Source organism: Myotis daubentonii, chromosome 8, assembly GCF_963259705.1.
Source record: "Myotis daubentonii chromosome 8, mMyoDau2.1, whole genome shotgun sequence".
In the NCBI taxonomy this organism is placed as follows: domain Eukaryota; kingdom Metazoa; phylum Chordata; class Mammalia; order Chiroptera; family Vespertilionidae; genus Myotis; species Myotis daubentonii.
Window position 1 is genome coordinate 58945290 of NC_081847.1, and position 23400 is coordinate 58968689.

General features: G+C 43.2%; 1 protein-coding gene across 1 annotated transcript in view; it reads right to left on the minus strand.

Moving 5' to 3' along the window:
• Nucleotides 1-10708, minus strand: part of LPIN2 (lipin 2) — a 99796-nt gene extending 89088 nt beyond the window's left edge. Inside the window, exon 1 of the mRNA XM_059706532.1 lies at nt 10474-10708. The gene's annotated coding sequence lies outside the window, so the exon portion shown is untranslated. The remainder of the gene's footprint in view (nt 1-10473) is intronic.
• Nucleotides 10709-23400: the final 12692 nt, after the last annotated feature.

Below are 23400 nucleotides of genomic sequence, written 5' to 3' on the forward strand. Positions count from 1 at the left end.
AAGGCACTCAGTCTGTGGAACTTTGTTTAGGCAGTTCTAGCAAATGAATACACTCACTAACGTAACAGCAAAGAAATATAAAAGGGGTAAACCCACAAGTACAAAGAGAATGGTTACAGAAAAACTATAGGAAATGAAAGAAGTCAGGTTTTTGAAAGACAAAAACTGATGAAGAAAAAGAAAAAGACAAGGAAGTACTCAAACGAAGCCCACGTTAACGGAGGTATGCGAAAGAAAGAAAAAGAAAGAAAAGAAAGAAAAGAAGAAGGAAAAGAAAGAAAAGAAAGAAAGAAAGAAAATAAAAATGGAAACGGTAAGAAAATTTCCCGGAGTTGAAGACACAATTTTCCAAATTGAAAGTTCCCATCAAGTGTCCAGGACAAAGGATGGAGAGGGGCTGCACTTTTGTGAGCTCCACCAAAGGCAGTCGGGACAGAAAGATGCCAAAAGACAATGTTAAAGGCTTCGCAATTTCTTTAAGGGCAAAGGATTAAGAAACCTTCAGTGGGCAGAGCTACACAAAACAGATGCACATCATGCTCTCAATCAGAGTTGCAGTATCCCAGTGCTTGGCCACTTCCCAAACACTTCAATGGGAACCCACAGCTGCAGATGATTCTGCTTGTGAGGTGAAGCTTCACCAGACCTGAGAAGCACCCACTATATCAGCGATGGCGAACCTATGACACGCGTGTCAGAGGTGACACGCGAACTCATTTTTTTGGTTGATTTTTCTTTGTTAAATGGCATTTAAATATATAAAATAAATATCAAAAATGTAAGTCTTTGTTTAACTATGGTTGCAAATATAAAAAAATTTCTATATGTGACACGGCACCAGAGTTAAGTTAGGGTTTTTCAAAATGCTGACATGCCGAGCTCAAAAGGTTCGCCATCACTGCACTATATTATCTCATGTTTTTATGCCCTTCTGACTGATTGAGGCCGGTGACATACCTGCCTTTTAGCCAGGAGCAAGGATATAAAACAAGCCCAGGACTGGAGGTTCACCATGAAGCCAGGTTGAGAAGGGCACTTCCCAGGTGTTCCAATCACTCCCTGACCATGAACAGTCCAGGGACCAATACTGAAAATCACAAATGAAGGCAATTCATCAAGAGATGAGAAAATAAGGACAGACTTTTTAAAAAGGTGCTAAAACAAGTAAAAATCTTGAGAAAATGGGAAATGATAGAAAAAGAGAAGTTGCGAGAGAGAGAAACAAATTTAAAAGCTGGGACTTCAAATTATTTTCATTCTATTATTTCATAGCCAGCCTACCAATCAAGTAGGCTAGAATAAATTTCCAGACCTGTAAGGTGTCTCATAGACATGACCTCCACTAATCCCTTTCTCAAAAAGCTAGAGGAGGATGTGCCCACCAAAATGAGGAAGCACGCTGAAAGGAATATCTAGTAAACAGGACCAACCCAGGAGAAATTACTGGGATTCAGGTGATGTATTGACTGCACTGGGAAGTTTTGTATTAGTTCTGTCAGAAATTGGGGGCCTGAATTTGTGATTGGTACTGAGAAGCATAAGCCAACAAAACAATTACGTCCAGAGAAAACAAAAATTTGAACAGGAAAAGAAATAAAATCATCGCACATGCTTGTTTTGAACAATATTTAGTCATGAAAATAAGAACACTAAATATTGAGAAAATAAAAAGTTATGATACAACTGTATTAGGAAGGTAGAGGGAAATGTGTAAGGAAGGTATTATAAAAGATGAATCCTCATCTTGCATAGTAGGAAATGCATAGAAAATGTCTAAAATTTAAAATCCAGGTTATAGTAGTATAAGCATACAAACATGAACTTAAATCCCACAAGAAACAGGTATGAGTTGATAGAAGTTGCTTCTATTAAGCAGCATCAGCAGTGAGGAAGAGACTGGTGTTTTTCATAATATACCTCAAAGTACTATTTGAACTTTAAAGCTATATATATAAAATAATATACTTAAACATTTTAAAGATAAACAAAACTATTATATGATGCAGCCTTAGGAAAGAATCCTATTTACAGAAATGAAAACTATGGAAAAGAAAAAATAAACACCAAATATAAGCACTGTGGGTTTGGTTTTGCTTTTAATTAGGAAAAGCTCTTTTTTAACTCTTGAAATCAGCATCTATGGCCCATTTGAGCTTTAAGTATGTGTAATTAACAGGACAAAACAAACGAACCAGGGAATTTAAGTACAGCCAAATTCCTATAAGTTATCTAGTTCAGCGGTCCGTGAGGTCTAGTCCTAGGTCCGTGAGGTCCGATAGGTTGGTGACCGCTGATCTAGTTCATTCACTAGAGATAAGAAAATGTCCTAACACAAAAGCCCCTTTCTCTCTTTTTGTAAAAAATATATTTTTATTTATTTCAGAAAGGAAGGGGGAGGGAGAGAAATATAGAAACATCAATGATGAGAGAGAATCATTGATAGGCTGCCTCCCACATGCCCCACATTGGGGAATGGAGCCTGCAACCTGGGCATGTGCCTTACCAAGAATTGAACCATGACCTCCTGGTGTCAACACTGAACCACTGAGTCATGCCAGCTGGGCCAAAAGCCCTTTTCCATTCTATGGTGAGGATACCAGCAAAAGATTTATTGACCATTCAGAAAATTAAAGAAAAAAAAAAAAAGAAGAAAATCACCCACCAGAAAATTAAAGGAAGAAATTCACCCACCTTAATACCTGTATATTAGTGGTTTTCAAATAGAATAAAATTTCATGTAGTTTTATTATCTAGGGAAATTTTTATAAAAATCAGTTATTAGATTTCATAGAAAAATGTTAATTACTTAGCCACTTCATGAACTAGCAAGCAACAGAATTATTCTTTGCAGTTAAGCATTTATCTGTACTATTACAGGGTGGGGCAAAAGTAGTTTACAGCTGTTTGCATGGAAAATAATACAATACTTAATAAATAATAACACAGGAATAAACTCTGGTTCATGTACTTACAACTTTAAACCTACTTTTGCCCCATCTTGTATATACTACGTATAGAAGACAGCTCTGCTTTCTAAACAAAGATAAGGCTCCACCTACAGGCCTGGACAACAAAATTCAGAGATAAATTTTAATGGCAAAATTCACAAGGCTTAAATTTAGAAACATGTACTCCATAAAACTTATATACAACATTACTAACTTAAAAAAGTATATTTTCTATTTTGACACTATAAAAGTAAAAATTCTGGGTCAAAATAGAAATTTTAAGCAAGCACATGAAGCAATCATATTTTTATTCATGACAGAAACACCTTTCAACTAAACATATTCTCATGCTAAAAATATAAGCACAAAAGCTCTCTCCAAGATACCTTCTGTAACTTACACTCAATCACTCATGCAGTACTCTCTTCTTAATCCCTCCCTACAGCAGTTTTATAAAAGTCTACTTTATGTAACAGACTTAATTCCACCTACAAGACTTTCAGCTACTTCAGGGACAAGAGAGATGTTCTAGTCCCTTTTTTCTCCTTTGCCCAGTGCCTTTCCACACTGTCTCATTTAGTTAGAGCTCCTAGCCTACTGCCCTGCCTCTGCATCTAATCCTCAGAATCAACCCATTGGTAGGTATTATTTCCATTTTACAGGTGATACAACTGAGTAAACTATATACCAAAAGTGTACTCATGAATTTGGGAATTCCTAAAAGTTTATGAATGTATTTCTGTATAAGAGGTTTTTCTATATTGAACGGTTGGTAAATACCAAATCATTTATTCAATTATAGTAAGTAAAACACCATTAAAACTTCATTAGAGAGAATGTATCCACACATGTAGTTACCAAGTGAGTCAAAATAATACAGTGAAGCCTTGGCCAGTTTTGCTCAGTGGTTAGAGTATCAGCCCTGAGATCAAGGGTTTCATTCACAGTCAAGGGCACATACTTAGGTTGCAGGTTTCAATCTCTGCTCTAGGTCAGGGTTTGCGCAGAAGGCAACCAATTGATGTGTCTCTCTCACATCCATGTCTCTCTCTCTCCCTGCCCCCCCAACCCTCCCTTCCACTCTCTCAAAGAAAAAAAAATAACAATGGAAAAATATCCTTGGGTGAGGATTAAAAAACAAAAAAATAAACTAAAACTCAGATACTCAACAATATAGGTGTTTCAGCTGGCTACCCACAATGTGATGGGACAAGGGTTCCTGAATAGAGTAAGATGCTAGAAGCTCTGTCCAACTAAGAAATGTTGTGACTCAGTACTCCTACACACAGTCCAGTCCCACGTAATCCAGGGATAGAGTAGTTTTCAAATCAGGAATAGTAAAAAAAAAATACCAGGGAAAATCCTTGAAGAAGGCATCATATTGAATACTGATATCCCAGTCCAACTGAGTCCACTTCTCCTTCTAAACAGAATCACTTTGCTCTCAAGCTGAGCCCAACAGTAATATTTAGAGTTTTTGATATTCAGTCCCAACTTAGCAGTGATGTGCTTGCATTGTGGAAGGCAGACAGCTTCCCTCTTTCCACAGCAAACACCAAATAGGCCTGGTGGGACTGAATCACCTCTGCTGTTTTCTTGGCTGGTATTCTTTCCCTAATACAGTTGGATTTGCATACACCAGTGATTCAGAGAAATCCAAGGTCCCTATAGAGCTGGTACTAGTCTATCAGCAGTTTATAGATGCTAACATTAACAATAAGTTATCCAGTTCTATCTAATAAAGTCAAAACAACACCCTGAAATTGATTTATGCAAGTCACATACTTCTCATAGTACTTGGGCAATGTGGTGGCGTAGCGGCACTGGCATTGGGTCACCACCACCATACGGTTGTGTGCCTTTGGCAAATCTCATTCACCTTCAGTGTCTTCACCTAGAAAATGAGGCTAATATATCTACCTTGCAGGGTTGTTTTAACTCTTAAAGAGATAATTTATGTAAAGCACAACACCTAGCCAGATGATGCTCAATCATGTAACTGTAATAATATGACAATCTTTTGCAAACATGCAACACCTTCTAGAAACATTTAGTGATCCTAAAAAGTAGGCATCAGACCCTTTTAAAGACTAAGAGTCTCTATGATGGAGTAAATAGGTACTTAATACTCATCCCAAAAAAAAAAAAAATTTGAGATTTTAAAGAAATATAACATGTGGACACTTTGGGATTTTTACAAAGAAATATAATTACACTTAGCATCCCAAAGGAAGCAAAAAGTATACTCCTTATGGTTCTTCAGTAAACCCAAGTATTCCTTGACTTACATTGGTTCAGAAGAAAGGCACATCACTTTAGGAGGGCCAACAATTTACAGACTCAACTCTTGGGGAAAGTACCATACCAGAATTCAAAGAACACCAATCCAGAGTTCTTAATTCACATTAACTATCTGATGGTTTTACTGTCTTATTACAATACAGAATCATATAATCAAATTATCAGATGTCTTTATATTAAATAGATTATGGCCAAATACCTTTTAAGGGCTATTCTGGACACTCCTCTTTTAGAATGAGTTAAACACCAAGTCTCTAGTACAGCCGGACACACCTATTCTGCTGGGAGCAATAAGTGCCACATCATAATGCACTGAATAGATTAGAACCACCCTGACCATTATACAATTCTACTGTTTATTCAAAGGAATAAAAAACTCTCTTAGGTAGATTCAATTCCAGATTAACCAATGAACTTTTTGTTTATAATTATGATAGTTTCTGTGTAAAAGAAAGCATCTTTACTATAGATTTAAATCAAGTATCTTTCCCATCATATTTCAAAAGTAGGTAAATGCAGAAAGCCAGTTACTAAAGAAGTTATTTGTTACCATATGCCTTTTTTCTTGCAGTAAAATCACTAGTTCCAACTTTAGAATTTCTGAAGGATGCTTTCCCTATCATCAGCTTTTCCTCTTTTCCTAATTACTTATAGCCACTAAATAATTTTTAAACCTACATCCTGGCACCTCTTTTGAAATACTAGTTTTTAACAACTGTTTCCTTAATCTTTTCAAATCCACGTCCCTTTACACCCCCTACAATGTTACTTAAAATTTCAACTAAATTAACAAGTGACCACAAAAATTAAAAATCAAAACAATGGGAGAGTGCACACCAGACCTTCAAAAAGTTTCCAATGCGCTGAAAATAACAGGGCTTATAGCTCAACTACTCCAGCTTACTGCATTTGAGCTCTTTCTGTACAACCTATGAAGATTCATCATTTCCTCTTTCCCCTTCACAACTACTTTTAAAAATCAACAGATCCTGTCCCTATGACCATATTTCAAAGGTGCCCATGTTTAAACATTCCTTCCTTCCCTCCTCAAATCCTACTTATTTTACTAGAATCAGACAAACCTTCAAGGCCAGCTTTTTACTACTCCCATTTGACTCTCTCCCCTACTCTTTGCTCAGTTTATAGAAAGCAAAGGAGGCAAAATGACCAGGCAAGTGCCTGAAAATTAAGGAGACAGTAGTTATTTACTCTAATATCAATTAACAGCTAGAGGAAAGTCATAGATGACTTGAGAGCAAACACAAAGTAATAGAGAGAACACTAAAAAACATAATACGTATCAACACATGTAAAGAGGTGAGAGTCCTACTTCTGAAGGTAATCAAGGAAAGTGAGTACTCAAGAAAATTAAATGTTTGGGACAGGTGGAGATGGTGGGCAGAAAACTAATTGAGAGAACTGAGATGAGGAATTTAGAGTTGCTAAACCAGGTGAGAATGAATCATTGTAGAGTCTTGAATAGGAAAGATAAAAAGATCTAGGAATTAAAAAGAACTTAGAATTTATAAATCACTTTAAATTATATTTATACTTTGCCTGGTTGAAAAAATAATTTGATGTAGCTCAGACAAATATGAGAAAACAATAAATTAAGATAAGAGAATTAGACAAAAATAAGGATATAAAATGAAACAAAGGCAATATAGATGCAGTTACTATTCATAAGATTAGAGAAGTACAGATTTTCTAAACCATTCAAATATGCCAAAAAGTGAGATAAAGGCAATGTACCAGCTACCTGAACATCACAAGGTGTGTTTTTCTGTGAGCTAGTGTTTCTCCTCCAAAACAGTAGAAAAGCCTATTTTGGATAGCTCATGTTCAAAATATGACACTAAAGAGAGATGTAAATACCACATAATAAAGTTCTAAATTCAAAGATTACAAAAATAGGTACCACATTCTAAATGGATTTTTAAAAGATCACAATTTCTAGGAGCTCCCCCTTCACTTTTCTAATGCATTCGTGTATTCTCTCAAATTATACAGCTGACCTAAATAATCTAAAAGATCCCACTTCTAACAATCATACCTCCTTGCCTTTCAGCCATACTCTCTCTGTACAGGGGTGAAATGAAGGTAGGAAAAGGAGCTAATGCTGTAATTGTTTTGTTATGCTTTACAAGAAAAATGATTTCTGGCTCCTTTCTTCCTCATTTCTCAGTAACAATTTTTACACCAATCTAAAATGACAAATAGGATCACTAAAATATAGTACTCAAAGGCTTTAGAATAAAAAGAATCTAAACAGTCAGTGAATCTAGGGGGAAAAAAAGTATACTTTATCATCATTCTAATCCTAGACGTCACATTAAAGGCTTTATCTTGCATTGCAGCAGTTTATATCCTAACGAATTTTTTTTTGTTCTCCCTCCATTTCTGTAAAAAATTATTGATTGGTTTGAGAGAAACAATGAGCCCTTTGTTCCACCCACCCATGCATTCATTCACTGGTTGCTTCTTACATGTGCCCTGACTGGAGATTGGGCTGGCAACCTTGGCGTATAGGGATGACATTCTAACCAACTGAGCACCTTACCAGGGCTCCTTCCCTTTTGATAAACTGAAAACTCAGAGCAGAATCATCCAGTGGAAGGATTCCAGACCAACGGCAGACCTCTGGGCCAAGAGCTTCCCAGATCAGGGCTGCAGGAGGTGAGGACTGCAGAGCTGGAGTGGCCCCACCACACACAGGAAGCCACTGACTTCGGAAGACTACCCAGTTACGGTGAGTAACTTTCCCTCACGTCTGTCTTTTGAAGAGTACAGGAATATACAAAATAAAGAATCAAGACCATGGAAGGAAATGTAAATTCCAAAAAGTGCAGCTAATTGCTAGCAAAGCCATCAAAACTTCTTATTCAAGTACCTTTACCAACTAGAGAGTTATTTCATCAAGAAGAAGGCAAATGATAGACCAAAAGATTCTGAGGTTCAGACAGGAGTATGTATAACTTACTTATAAAAGAAGGGAATAAAACAGGAAAAAAAACGGGCTTTCAAAATAAAGCCACTGCCTAGTGATTGGGCAAGTCACTATAAACACATGCACACTGTCAACCACTGGGGTCAGAGCAAAAAGGAAAGGATTTAAATTAAAGGGGGGCAGACTTAAGTCAAGCTTAAAGGTAAACTCCCTGATCAGATTGCTAAGCACCTAAAGGTGGTAGCTGAATCTACCTCCTAACAAGACAAAGCTTCAGGCTGTTACTGTGCAGCTTAGACAGGAGGAAATATGCAGACAAAGAAACATACCCAGAGGAAAGAGATGCTGACAAAAAGAACCACGCTATAAGTAAATTAAATATTAATATTTAAACTAAATATTGCAAAATGTTTACTGTAATGATCACCAACTTAATTTAACCTTTTACCACCACTAATGCTTGGCACTGCCAGGATTAATTCATCCAAAGCTCACAATTCAGGAAAGTTGAGTGAACTCATTCAGGAAGCGCTACCAGCTCTCAGGTCACTGGAAAGGACACTGTCTGCTGCTTCCTACTTTTATTTGACGGACCCCAACCGAGGCTCTTCTAAAAGCCGGTACTGTCTTTGGTGCCAGGCAGCAACCAGAGTCTGTCTGGTCTTCAAGGGCTCCTGGTCGAGGGTAGGAGGCAGTCCAGTCAGTAAACCAAAAATTACAATTCAGGGTGATATAGCAATAAAGGACACAAAGCCCTAGCTGACTCTATTCTTAACAGAGGCTCTACTTTAGGTTCAATGGTTTTCACATGCTCCCATTTCCAGGTCCCCTTAAGCATAGAGCTTGTCTTGGTCCTCACCTGTGCCATCAAACACTAAGCTCATCTCATTTGCAGCATTCTATGGCCATCTCTACCAAAAGCTGGGGATGGAGATACATCGGTTTAATATGCCACAACCAACTGGTATTTAATTGGATAAAGAAAGTCATCCGTACTGCCCAACAAACACTCTTTCATGCGTGGCCTTGGGCCGTGAGCTCGCAGGAGGCTGGCTGCCCTTCGGGCAGAGTGAGGATGCTGCCCTGGGGGACCTGCCCACGGCGGGCTCAGGGCGAATCCTTCCCCTGCACCTGGCTGCGGGCTCTGCTGCCCCCATCTCAACATCACCTGCCGCCCCTTTCCATCCCTGAGCCACTAAGAACAATCATTATCATCCCATCAACAAAGAAACCATTATGGGCCACTAATTTATTTGTAAATATTTTCAAAATATATTTCAATGCTGTACTGTCAAAGCATGATGAACGAATCAGGCCAAGTTTTAATAAACAGTAACACCAAGCATCTCTACTGAGCAAAGAGCTTCAACAGGGCCTGGCTTGACCCCAAGGCAGGAGACACTTTTTTAATTAAAAAAGAAAAAGAAAACAGGCTTGGAATAATAATCGCCAAATGTGCATTTAAAATAAGCCTAGCCCTAGCGGCTTGTTTTAAAAAAAAAAAATCCTTCAGGGCATTTCCAAATATTCAGCGTTCCAGCAATTTCTGAAAGGAAGGGTGAGCCGCTGGTCCTGTAACGGCGCCTCCAAAATGTCACCCCAGGTTTTCAGTAAGAATCGTCAGGGGGAAAGGGCGACCCGCCGGGGCTCCAAGTTGCGAGAGAAGCCCCGAGGATGGGGGTCTGGGCCGGTCCCGTCCCCGTGAAGACCGGCCGAGGGGAGGGGGCTTGAGAAGCGAACAAGGACTCACGCTCCGGACCCGGTCCACCACCCGGAGGCGCGGACGCCCGGCCCCACGGCAGTAACTGCAACTTCCCAGCCCGGGCCCCACGGGTCACGTGCCGCGGGCGCCCCCTCCCCCCGCGGACCGGGGGCGGGAGGGAGACGCGGCCTCCGGCGGCACTTTCCTGGCCGCGGCCGGCTTAGCCGACCCTCAGCTCGGCCTCCGCGCCAGAAACCCGCGCGGGTGGCGGGGTCTGAATGACCATCACCTCGGGCCGCGGCCGAGGCACCCGAGTTTTTCGGAGTCTTCCCGTCCCCCCTCCCGGTCCCCGCCGGCTCGCGCCCCAGCCCATCCCGCGAGCCCGTCCCGCCACGGCGCCGGCGGGGCCGCGTCTACGTGACGGCGGCGGGCAGTGTGGGGCGCCGGCTGGGGCGGCGAGGCCCGCAGGGCAGCCCTGCGCGAGCCGGAGCCCCCAACCACCTCCGAGCGCAGGGACAAGACGCGCGCCGCGGGACGGACGGAGGCGCGAGGACCACGACCCGGCACCCGCTTACCTGCGGCGGGTGGGCTCCCGGCCCGCGCCGGCACCCGCGGGCAGACGAGGGTCGGCGGCGGCTGGACGGGGACGGCGAGGACCTGCGGGGCAGAGCGGGCTCGCGAGCAGCTGAGGGGGCGGGGCAGGCCAGAGGCGCGCGGGGAGCTCCAGCGCCCGCCGCCGCCGCTACCTCGGGAGCCGCCTGGGCCGCAGGCGAGCCGGCCGGCCCTCATGAATGGGACGCGGCGGCGGCGGCGGCGGCGGCCGGACGGCGCGCAGGCCCCGCCCAGGTCACGTGGCCCCGCTGCGCCGCCCCCTCTCAGCCTCGCGGCGGGTCCTGCTGCTCGCGCGCCGCCGACGCCGCTGCCCACCTCCTACGCTGCGGGACTGGGGCTCCGACCTCCCTCTTGCTCGCCGCCACCAGAGCGTTACTTTTCTAAAAATAAAGTTTCTTCTGGTCTCCATGGCAACCCTGCGGCACGTCACGTGGGCCTTAGAGCCCAGTTGCCAAAAAAGAATACATGTTATTAAAGTGCAAAAAAAGTATAGGGCATGAGTGTTTTCCACATTTTATCACCAGTGGCGGTCTAACTGGTTACTTTCTCTTGCCCCTTGCCCCGCTCCCAAATTCTATTACATCTCCTTTTAAATACATACTTTTTAAACAAATGGGTTATCAGTAGTGCATACTATGGTTGCACACCGGTTTTTATATTTTTGCGGCCTATTCTCTTGCAAGTTATGAATGGCAGTGCATGCATATTTCTTTCAATGCCATTTAATTTCTCCATATGCATCCTGTGGATGATAATTCATATAGTTTGAGGATATTGGGGGGAAAAAAGTCATTTATAGAAAGCTTCTGTACAGAACCCAGCCACGGCACAGTTTCTCCCCGCAGACGGAGTGTGGAGTGACGGCTGTGCTGGGACCAGGGCATGGCTCGCGGTCACAGTGCTCCCCTGGCTGCTGCTGCAGAAGGAACTGGCAACCACTTCTTCATCCAAGCGCCTTGGCCTTTCTGTAGCACTCCGCCACGCACTGCCTCATCCTCAATCAAGGCCCGACCAAGACACAGGTGGTGTCATTGGCCCACGCCCACTAGGAATTTTCCTCTTTTGTGCCTTTCACCTGACTCCACAACCGAAATAAAAATGTTAAAAGACGAGGACTGGAATTTTCCCTCCATGTTTCAAAGCATTTTATTTGTCTATGGGGGAGTGAAATTAGAGCGAAAAAAAAAAGCTGAATCCTCCGTTTCTACATCAATGCAATGGAAACAGTAGTGCCTTTCTCCCAGGATTGTTTTAAGGCTGTCACACAATTACCTATAAAATGCCCAATTTAGCTTCGGGTCTGGAACCTACAACAGTGCTGTTAGTGTTCGCTTTCTTCCATTCTCCCCACTTAGACTTTTCTGTTTCTCCCAGGCTATTTTCACTTCCTCCTGCCTTGGGAGGGAAGGGTTCTGCGGAGCTTCCTCTCTCCCTCCCATCATTCAGGAAGCTACAGTACCGTATAGGCATCCCTCCCATGCTCCCATTTTAGACTGTACACCTCACTCTGAATGATTGGTTCATATTTCTAAGACTTCCTCATTCTTCTCTAGTGTCTACCTAGTTTATGCCACCACTTAAAGCGAACTAGAGACTCATTAAATATTTGTTACATGATAGCCCTACCCTTCTTGCTCCTGACTCTTAAGAGGTGTGTGGGGAGCCAAGGAATTCCAGTGGAAAGTCAGAGGAAGGAAGCTCTTCCTTCACCGGCCCTCTGACCTCACCACCCTCCAGCTCCATCACTTAGGAAGAAGGGTGGAGAGGAAAGAGTGAAGAGGAGGAAGAGAAGGAGACGCAGACTTTTTTGTCCCTTTATTCCCCCGGATCCCATCAACTTATCTCACAACTTCCTCCCCAGACAAGCTACCTGGAGAGAGGAGTCTCATATTTTTCACTTTTTGCAGTCCTGCTCCTGCTCCTCTTCCACCCCGGGAACGGCTCAGACTGAAGTCACCGACAACCTTCTGGTTGTCAAAAACAATGGTTCTCTTTCAGGTCCTCTTTCGCAGGATCTCGATAGGGAAAGACAATATGGACCACAATTTCCTTCTTAAAACCCCTTCCTCTCATCAGCCAGAACTCCTCTGAGAGCCACACATGCCTGTGCTCAGTGACTTTAGGCCTCTCTACCCGCATGGCCCACAGTGATGTCATATTCAGGCCCATCATGTTTGCTTTCAAACCTGCTCCTCCTGAATCTCTGATCTTGGCTAATGGCACCATCATCCATTTAGTCATCCTAGCCAGAAACCTAGGCAGGAGTCTCATTGCCCTCTACTCCCATTCCATGTCCACCAAGTCCTGTCACTTCTACTCTCTTGAGCTCTCTACAGAATTGCCTTGTTGCCCACCTTCAGGTCCTCCACAGTTTCATAACTGTGCAGCCTCACTCTTCTAACAATCAGGCCTTCCCTCACCATGTCTTATGATTCATTGCAGGCATATTCACGCTGGGCTCCCTGCCCTCCATTCTTCATAGTTCTAAGGACCCTCTACCCTGAATTGCAGATCTGACCCTGGCACAAATTGTGGACAATCCACTACCTAGAGGAAAAACTCCAAGTCCCCTAGCATGGCATCCAGGATGCTCTTTTTTTCCCCTCAAATTTTCTCTCCAGCTCCTAATAGCCAATATGCTTTAGCCATTCCCTTTTAGTAGGGTAATTTTTTAAATATTAATTTCTGTTTTTCTCCATGTACTGTATTTCCTCTTTCTTTCCCCCTTATAAGAATGCACCCTGGCATTCTGCTTGTCTCAAGGACCTTCTGGAAAGCAGAAGTTGCCTGCAAGACACTTCCTTCCTGTCTTTAATTTCCAACACTCTCTAAACTCATTGAGGAACCAATCTAAGTCAGGAAGGAGAGGGCCCATGAGAAGGAGTCTATTTGAGGGAATCAGGAAGCTGGCACAGTAAATATTAAGTCTCCCCACCCTGGAGTTGGAAGGGAGGTGGTCCTATGTTCTCCCTCTGGCAGCTCCCAGGAGAGGTGATTAAGCCTTAAAGAAATATTTTTTTGTTTGTATGTATGCATCGCTTCTGTAAGGACAAAGACTAGTTAGCATTGTCTGAGCCATTACCATATGCTTAGCTCTTCTAGTAATTCTAGCTACAAACTTCTGAGGTAGCTGCTATTGTAAACACCACTTTATTGATGAAGAAACTGGGGCACAGAGAGGTTGAGTGACTTACTTCAGGTCTCACAGTTAGTGAGCATGACTCTGGGTTTTGTTTCCAGGCCTGCTTGATTCTCAAACCATCACCTTCATTAGTTGCCTCTATTGTCCTACCCCAATCAATGTTTCTTTTTCTCACACTACTAGTCCACCTTGTACAGATCACTATCATAACACTTATTCTATAGATAGTAGGTGCCCAATAAATATCTGATAAAAAATAAATGAAGATTTCCATATCTAGTAATATACTTGGCTAGGGTGTCTGGACTAAGTTTCAATGAAAACAACCACAAAAATACTGGATAAAATATTAAAAATATATTCTGGAAGGCATCTATAAACTGGAAAAAAGTTAAGAAATAGCACCAGGACAGAATAAAGGCCAGAACCCACAGGGGTAAGCAGAGTCCAAAGTCAGCTTTTGCCTGGAAGGTATTTGCTGAATTTAGTGAACTTGAATATTGTTTTTTTTGCTGCCTTGGGAGTCTTGGGGGCAGGAGTAAAAGCCTAGTGCCCTTTAAGCTGGGAGTTTAATAAAACTGGAACCACAAAATCATCAAGGCACATCCACAAATTTCAAAAATTTTGTATTATATTCTTAAAATTCAATTAAGTCAAGAGTCAAATTTTTAAAAAGATAAATAGAAACACCCATCTGTTTGGAAACTCAGGATAAAAAAAATAAATCATATGGATATATGACAATATTTCAATTCTTTTTCCAATACATGTTTTTACTAATTTCAGAGAGAAAAGGAAAGGGAGAGAGAGATAGAAACATTAATAATGAGAGGATCATTGATTGGCTGCCTCCTGCACACCATCTCCTGGGGATTGAGCCTGCAACCGGGACATGTGCCCTTGACCAGAATCAAACCTGGGACCATTCATTCAATCCACAGGCAGATGCTCTAGCCACTGAGCCAAATCAGCTAGGGCAATATTTCAATTCTATGTATCAAATATTTGATACCATATGTGGAAGTTTGAGAGATAAAACTGCATAAGAAGTTAAAGGAAAATGTATAGACCTAAAAGCTTATATTAGAAGAGAAAATTGTTTGAAATATAGACCAAAAGAGTCAGAAAAAACACACCAATGTAACAAAATACACCTTTACGTTTTTTAATGTTATTGTGTGCCCACAGCTTTATGTTTACCTTAATCTCTTGTAAGGTAAACTTACATCTTAGGACTTCCCTAAGAAGCTGCAAGGAATGATTTTTTTCAACAATGCATTGTACAGCTTTTTAAAAATTTTTTTTTTAAATCCTTCCAAATGATGAGGAAGAAAAAGTAATGTAAGATGGACCAGACGTATAAAAGGAACTAGTAGAAGTGGAACACTCTTCTAACTAATAAGTTACTCATGATATACCTATCTCCAAATCATTCCATTTAGGTTTGTTTGCATTCTTCTAAATCAGCGGTTATAATTCTTAGTCCTGGGAACAAAGACTGTTCCAGTCATTCCATGGCCTTTCTGATTTTCACTGGTCATGTGCTGCCAAGGTTGTAAAACTAGGGATGCTGCTGGGGCAGAAATCTCAGCAGTGAATGTTGTTGTGCTGTCTATGCTGGAATCTCTCCAGTCCTGGGCAGTTCATCATGCTGGGGTAACTCAGAACATAGGGCAGTGAGGACTGTTGCCCTAATCAGTAGGTAGATCTCCCATGGGGGAGATCTTCTGAGGACAATTGATGTCATCTAAGGAGGCAGACTCTCCCCAAAAAACTACTCATTGAAGTGCCCATTATCTTTCCTAGTTTTCAGTCGGGCAGTTTAGAGAAAATGTGTTCTGCAGATTTCGTAGAAGGATTTTATTAATCAGCACCTTGAGATTTTTCTGCTCTTTTGTAGGGCTCTTCCATCTGAATGTATTTTTCATTATAACCAAGCAAATATTGTTAACGGTAATAATAAGATAATTTTAGAAGGGGAGGAGAGATTTTAACTCATCTAAGAAGGGCTGTGCCCCCAGCTTGTCGGAAAGCCCTCAGCACTTCACTGTTACAGCAATAATTCTGAGACCAGCCTGAAAAACTTTCCATATGTGAATATTAACTTTCTTGTGCTTCCAGATTGCTTGTTTCAGCAGCTACTGTCTTTATTTTCTTCAAAAATAGCCACTAATTTGAATGGAATGTCTAGACTACCACTAACTGTTCTTAAAAGAATGTGTTTGCAGAGTATGTCTGCTCTCCTTGCTCCCTTCCAAAAGATTTCAAAAGCCATCCTTTGTACCTCCCCAATTTGGGGGTGTTAGTTCTGAGTAATGATTCTTGATGATGTATGCACGCCTCTTCTTTCCCTTCTCCCTATTTTCTCCCTCACAAAAGATCATCACTAAATTAATTTTCTTGGCAACCCAAAATGTTTTTTTTTTCCCCCCATCTTTCCTTCACATTTCTCTAAATGGCTTACTAAAGGTAGACAAATGTCTTTTGATGTTAGAAAAATCAGGGGAAAGTGTATGAATTCGTAGGTTATTTCCTTGTTAGAACTTGAGTTTCAGTGTTTTCACTAGGGGAGTCTTTTGTCATTAAGTGATAATCCTCAGAATTCATTAAATAAATGTTTAGCAAGTTTAGAGTGCTATGTAGTTATTAATTAACTAGAGGCCTGGTGCACGGATTCATGCACAGGTGGGGTCCCTCAGCCTGGCCTGTGCCCTCTCATAATCCAGGACCCCTGGTGGGGGGGGGGGGGATGTAGCAGTGCCAAAGCAGCAGGGCCACGCAGCTCCACTGCCACTCATCTAGGCCCTGCTGTGCCTGCCACTGCCCCTGCCACTTGGTAGCACAGAGGAGGGAGAGGCTCCCGCCTCCACAGCTGCGCTCACCAGCCGTAAGCCAGGCTTCTGGCTGAGTGGTGCTCCCACTGTGGGAGCACACTGAGCATCAGGGGGCAGCTCCTGCATTGAGCATCTGCCTCCTGGTGGCCAGTGTGCATCATAGTGATCGGTCAACCAGTTGTTCCCGTCTTTCAGTCGCTTAGGCTTTTATATATTTAGATTAGCTAATCTCGAGCGGGTTAGTTACTAAGTACCCTCCACAAACTTTTATGAGGAAACAGACTACTTTTGAACTCAGTGATGACCCTGTTTGTTCCTATTAATTTGTGGGTGGAGAAGAATACAGCACTTGTCTCAAAGAGTACAGGAAGAAAGGAAAGGTACAGTTGGAAAGGGGATTCTCAAATGTTTCCTTGTTGGAACAACTTCTATTCCCCACCATCCTTTACCCTCAGCCAACACATCCCACTCCCTTTCCATCCTCCCTTCCAAAAACACACCACACATTATTAAGACTTTCTGTTTTAACCAGAAGGGAAAAGATAAAGACAAGATACAAACAGAGGAGTAGTGTGGGGGAGGAACAAACTTTCCTCTACCCTCAAGGTTCTGAGTGGTCTAATAATCAAATGGGCATGAGATAGATTAGCAAGAGATAATAATCACATTTAATACATATGTATGGGAACCCCACATGCTGGAGAGGTTCAGAGACAGAAAGAGAACATGGGTATATAAGACGTCCTGAGCTAGGGATGAGGAAAGGTGCCTTGAGACTTCAAAGGGTCATTGCAGGATGATGATAAGAGCAGATGCTTGTAGTATGTCTTGCCCTTAGATAGGTCCAAAGAGGTCATCTCTGATAATGGCTAATTATGGGCAAGGCCCTAAATTCAAATTCTTCTAGGTAGTTAAGGGAGGGTCAGAAGTTTCTCTTGAGCCTACGGCTAATGTTGTCTTTAGCTCAAAACAATCTGCAGACCACAGAGGCACATCTTGGAGCAACTTGTCCTGAACCCCCACAGTAGCAAGGAGGAAAACAATAGAGAACCCATGCTTCTGCACATAATCAGAAATCAGCTTTAACAACTGACTATCCCATGGGTGAGAAACAAGAGCAGTTTGGGGGCAGGGGTAAGGGTTGCTGTGGAGAAAGATCTTCTCCAGAGCTGTTGTTAACCCCATCAAATAACCACCATTCTTTCTGCATTTCATGTCTCCTCAATCTTTCTGGAATTTTCTAATGATTCTGTACTAGAAAACACAGCTGTGTGCGTCTACAATCTGGAAGCAGATGCAGCCTGGGAGAGGGGTGAATGTGGGGGGCTTTGAAAGGCTACTACAAGATACTAATGGAAATTCAGACTGGGGATGTAAACAATCTGTCCTCCTGTTCTCAGATTTGAGTCTAAATTTGGGCCACTGTGTAGAAGGGCATGCCAGGCTGACACCTCCTTACCTCTTCAATTTCAGTGTCAGGGAGAAAGTTTCACATTGTTATTGTTTTGGCCATAGAAGGCTCCTGAAAGCAAGCCCCCGTGGCTTCAGAGTCTTACCAACACTTCTGAGCTATACTCAGTGAAACCTCCTAACAATGTTGTGTTTGCTAAAGCTTTTTCCATATCACTGTTCAATAGTAGGACTTGAAGGCTGTGTGGATGTAACTGATATAGTTGTTAGAGGCCAACCATCCCCCAACTTAAAGTCTCAGTAGATATCAGTGGTCTAGGCCCGTGGTCAGCAAACTGTGGCTGGCGAGCCACACGCAGCTCTTTGGCCCCTTGAGTGTGGCTCTTCCTAAGCCTTAGGAGTACCCTAATTAAGTTAATAAAAATGTACCTACCTATATAGTTTAAGTTTAAAAAGTTTGGCTCTCAAAAGAAATTTCAGTCGTTGTACTGTTGATATTTGGCTCTGTTGACTAATGAGTTTGCCAACCACTGGTCTAGGCCTTTGAATGCCTGGGACAGAAGTTTTAGTGGTAAATACTTTTGGTAATAATGACAATAACAGATAGTTACCAATGTCTGTACACTTTTTCCTGATGCCACTGATCTTGCAGCTAGAATTGGCAATGGGTCACAGTTATCACCAATAGGCTGAAATATAGAGATATTCTGGGCCCTTGACAGCATCACTGGGCAGCTCTCGTGGTCCTGGACTGTACCAGGTATACCTTAGAGCAGTGGTTCTCAACCTTGGCTACACATTAGAATCACCTGGGAATGAGGCCCAGAAATCAGGATTTAAAAAAGATTCCCAGGTGATTCTAATGTGCAGCCAAGGTTGCGAACCACTGCCTTAGAGCTTCCTGTTATATGAGAGAAACACCCGAGCCTCCCCACTCCGCCCCATCTTTATCTATTTAAGGCACTGTTTTGAGGTTTTTCTATTACTTGCAGCTGAGCACGTATCTAATGGTTGTACCAGTTCACCGGTTTGTTATAAGAGTAAATGAGGTAATAAAAATCCCTTAAAAATCTCCCATAGTAAGCCCTCGACAGATCGTTGCTATTATTATTATTATTATTATTATTATTATTATTATTATTATTATTTTAAAGTACTGTATGCTTTTGTTGTAGGCGGTGGGAACAACACTAGGTGGGGTCAGACCAGACCTGGGTTCGGCAACCTCAGTACTTGAGTTCTGGCTAGGAAAGAATTCAGAGCCAAGACCCAAACTGTTAGAGAATAATTATTTGGAAAATTATAGAGGTAGAAGTAATTCATAAAAGAGTTGGGCTTAGGAAACAAGTTATAGGGATAAAGGAAGGGCCCTTGAAGCTTGAGAGTGAGGAAGTTGACGGTAACACCCATGGTGGTGGGTGAAGGAGAAGGAAAAGGGAAAGCAAAAGTGAAAGCGAAAGGTGAGGGCATGCTCCCAGGAGGGAGAGCGCTCTGGGTCCTCCATTAAGGGTTTTAAGGGTGGAGATTTTAGGGGAGGTCCCAGGGGAAGATCTCAATAGAACAATATAACATTCAACAGCTTTCCATGTGTGTCTTTCAGGGTCTAGGTCTCCACTTATTGATTGGTCAGTGTCAAGGCAAGGGGTCATTAGTCAATGCAGCTGATCCTGAGGTCAGCTGTGGCTGGTTTTGTTGCTTTCTGGGCCTGGCGCTGAAATACAGGTGAGGCCTTGATGTTATCTCCCGGGAGGAAAGGTCAGGGGGTCCAAACTGCACCCTGGGGGTGAGGTCCCACCCTATAATTGTCCTTTGCAAGTCACCCCCAGCTTTTCGCCCTGGTGACCTGGACCTGGCCCATTGTGTTTGCTCTGCTCATGTCCGTCTAACTGCCTACTACACTTCTATTCCTCCTAGTCCCCACCTTATCTGAGCTTCATAAGAAAAGAAATACAAGCGTCAATAATTTTTTTTTCCCCATTAACCTATGACTTTCTGAAAACATGCTACTGCCTTAATCTGCTCAGGCTGCCATAACAAAGTACCATAGACTAGATGGCATATAAACAATAGAAATTTATTTATCACAGTTCTGGATCAGGTTCTTGTGAGGACCCTCTTCTGGGTTGCACATGATGACTTATCATATCCTCACATTGTGGAAGAGAGAACTCTCCGGGTCTCCTTTATAAGGGCACTAATCCTATTCATGAGGGCGCCACCCTCATGACCTAATCACCTGCCAAAGGCCCCACCTCCTAATAATATCACTTTGGAGGTTAGGCCTTAACATAGGAATTTTGGGGAAAGCTGCCGGAAACCATTCATTGTCTTCACTAGCTGAGTTTAGACAGAGACCCCCCAAAAGCTAGTAACCTTTGAAGTTCTAGCAAAGGTCAGAACTGTGCACCACCCAGTTAATCTAGATAATGATAGCTGAAGCAACCTCCCTACCTTTAATCATATAAATTGCCTAAGGGTGATGTTATGACCTAATCTGTGTGTCACTGAAACCTCCTTAACCTAGGGCTACCCCAAACAAACCACCTTACCTTCGGGCTACCCCAGACAGACCTCCTTACCCTAAGGCTACCCCGACCTCAATAAAAGATCTGAGCGGCCTGAGCTTAGGTGGAAGTCCTTCGGGACTTGCCCGCCTGGTCCCCCAATATTGCAAAATTATCTCGTGTCTTTTTCTCTCATTTGTTGTGCGGCTCCTCTTTCAGATACCGAACCCTACTCCACACAGAACGTGGAGGGAGTCATACTCGACAGAAAGCACAACATTCAGTCCATACAATCACAATATTTCAAAGACACCATCATTAGCAATGACTTTTTATTTTATTATTTTTCTAATCACCACCTGAGGATATATTGTTTTTTAAAAATATATATGTTTTTATTGATTTTCTTGAGAGAGAGAGAAAGAGGAACATTGACAGGAAAGAGAAAGATCAACCGGTTGTTTCCCATACCCATGTGCCCTGACTGGGAATTGAACTGTCAACCTTTCGGTAGATGGGATGACACTCAATCAACTGAGCCACACTGGCCAGGGCAGAGTGTGTCTGTTCCCCCACGTCCTGCGTGGTTCCGGGCTCAGGATCTGGAGAAGGGGCTGCACACAAATGAAAGAGATGAGACAAGAGATAATTTGGAAATATTGGGGGGACAGGTGGGCAAGCCCAACTCAAGGGGAAGGACTTCCACTGGTGCCCAGGCCTCGCCAGCCTTTTATTCAATACTAGGGGCCCGGTGCACGAAATTCGTGCACTGGGTGTGTGTGGGGGGGGAGTGTCCCTCAGCCCAGCCTGCCCCCTCTCACATACTGGGAGCCCTCAGGCGTTGACCCCCATCACCCTCCAATCGCAGGATCGGCCCCTTGCCCAGGCCTGAGGCCTCTGCCAGAGGAGTTGACCCCCATCACCCTCCAATCACCGGATCGGCCCCTTGACCAGGCCTGAGGCCTCCGGCAGAGGTGTCAGGCCTGGGCAGGGGACCCCCAGCTCCCCGCGGTTGCAGGCTCCACCCCTGCCCAGGCCTAATGCCTCTGGCCTAGGCGTCCGGCCCGGGCAGCGGGGACCCGCAGCTGCAGCGGCCCCACGATCGTGGGCTCCCCTTTAGGCCCAGGCAAGGGACCCCTAGCTCCCGGGACTGCCAGCTTCGACCGGGACTGCCAGCTTCGACCATGCCCAGCTCCCATCGCTGGCTCCACCCCTACTTCCTGCTATCACTGGCCAGGGCGGCAAAAGTGCCTGATTCTCCGATCATGGCTGGGGGGCAGGGCAAAGGCGGCCCCAGGGCTGCCTTTGCCCTGCCCCCCAGCTCTTAGCTCCCCCCGGGTTTCCGATCACTGTCAGTGGCAGGGGGCTTCTTCCTGCTTTCCCTTTCGCCTCCCTGCATTGTGCCCACATATGCAAATTAACTGCCATCTTGTTGGCAGTTAACTGCCAATCTTAGTTGGCAGTTAATTTGCATATAGCCCTGATTAGCCAATGAAAAGGGTATCGCCTTATGCCAATTACCATTTTTCTCTTTTATTAGTGTAGATTGGATACACATAAAGCCCTTAGGTAGGCAGGCAATTGCGATAGCAGACAGACTGTCTTAAAGGTCAGTAAATATTAGAAGGATTTACTCTGAGACTATTTGATCAGGAAATAGCTTGAGCCCCCATTGTCAGGACTAGACGATCGGTGCATAACTCAGGCCCTTGCCATGGGTTCAAGGTTCACCAGCATTCTGGGATCCTTGTTTGCACTTCTCTGCTAGTGAAGACAATGGGCGGCTTCCTGCAGCAGAGGATATGTTTTTTCTATTGATTTTAGAGGGAGAGGAAGGGAGAAAGAGTGAGGGAGAAATATCAATCGGTTGCTCTCAGACTGGGGATAGAACTGAAAACCTAGGTATGTGCCCTGACAGAGAATGGAACCCCCAGCCCTTTGGTGCAAAGGACAATGCTCCAACCAACTGAGCCACCGGCCAGGCCAACCAACATCTTTTCTGAAAACAAGAGACCTAGAGCACTAAGCCTAAACATCAGCTTTCACTTATCTCCAATTTTCTCCCTCTAGAGCAGTGGTTCTCAACCTTCTGACCCTTTAAATACAGTTCCTCATGTTGTGACCCAACCATAAAATTATTTTCGTTGCTACTTCATAACTGTAATGTTGCAACTGTTATGAATCATAATGTAAATATCTGATATGCAGGATGGTCTTAGGCGACCTATGTGAAAGGGTCGTTCGACCTCCAAAGGGGTCGCGACCCACAGGTTGAGAACTGCTGCCCTAGAGGTGCCAGACAAACTCAGGTCCAACTAAGGCCCTCACAAGGGCCTTACTTTGTTCCTGCACTTGAAAAATCTTACCCTAAGTCATGCCTGCATATCCCTCCCCCTCTTCACATGCTGGTCATTCCCAGCCTTCCAGCCTGAGCTCAAATGGCCCCTCCTCGGAGACTTTTACTGATAACCTTCTTACCCTTGTTTATTTTCTTCTGTAATTGTCTGTGTTTGCTAGTCATTTCTCTTCCTGGCAGGGCTGTACAGTTCATTAAAGCAGGACCATGCCTATTTTGAATTTCTCTCTCTCTCTGCCCTGTGAGAACACAAAAAGATGGCTGCTGTGTGAAAACCAGGAAGAGGGTACTCACCAGAACCGACCGTGCTGGCACCCTGCCTCTAGAACTATGAGAGAGAATTTTTTGTTGTTTAAGCCGCCCAACCTGTGGTATTCTGTAATAGCAACCTGAACTGACTAAGACAGTGCTCAATAAATATTTGTTAATTCAATAAACAAACTTCTAAAAGCTCAATGTAGTTTTAGTTCTAGGCTAAATTTATGCTGATAAAATAGGATAACAGTGGCTCATTGCACAAATGTCAGAAAGATCCTTTGTTTTATGAAAAGATTCAAGACAGGTTTTAAAAGAAGTAACTTCACTTTCAAAATTCTTTTAATTTTCAAATTTTCAGGAGCATGACAACAATAGTACATGAAGTG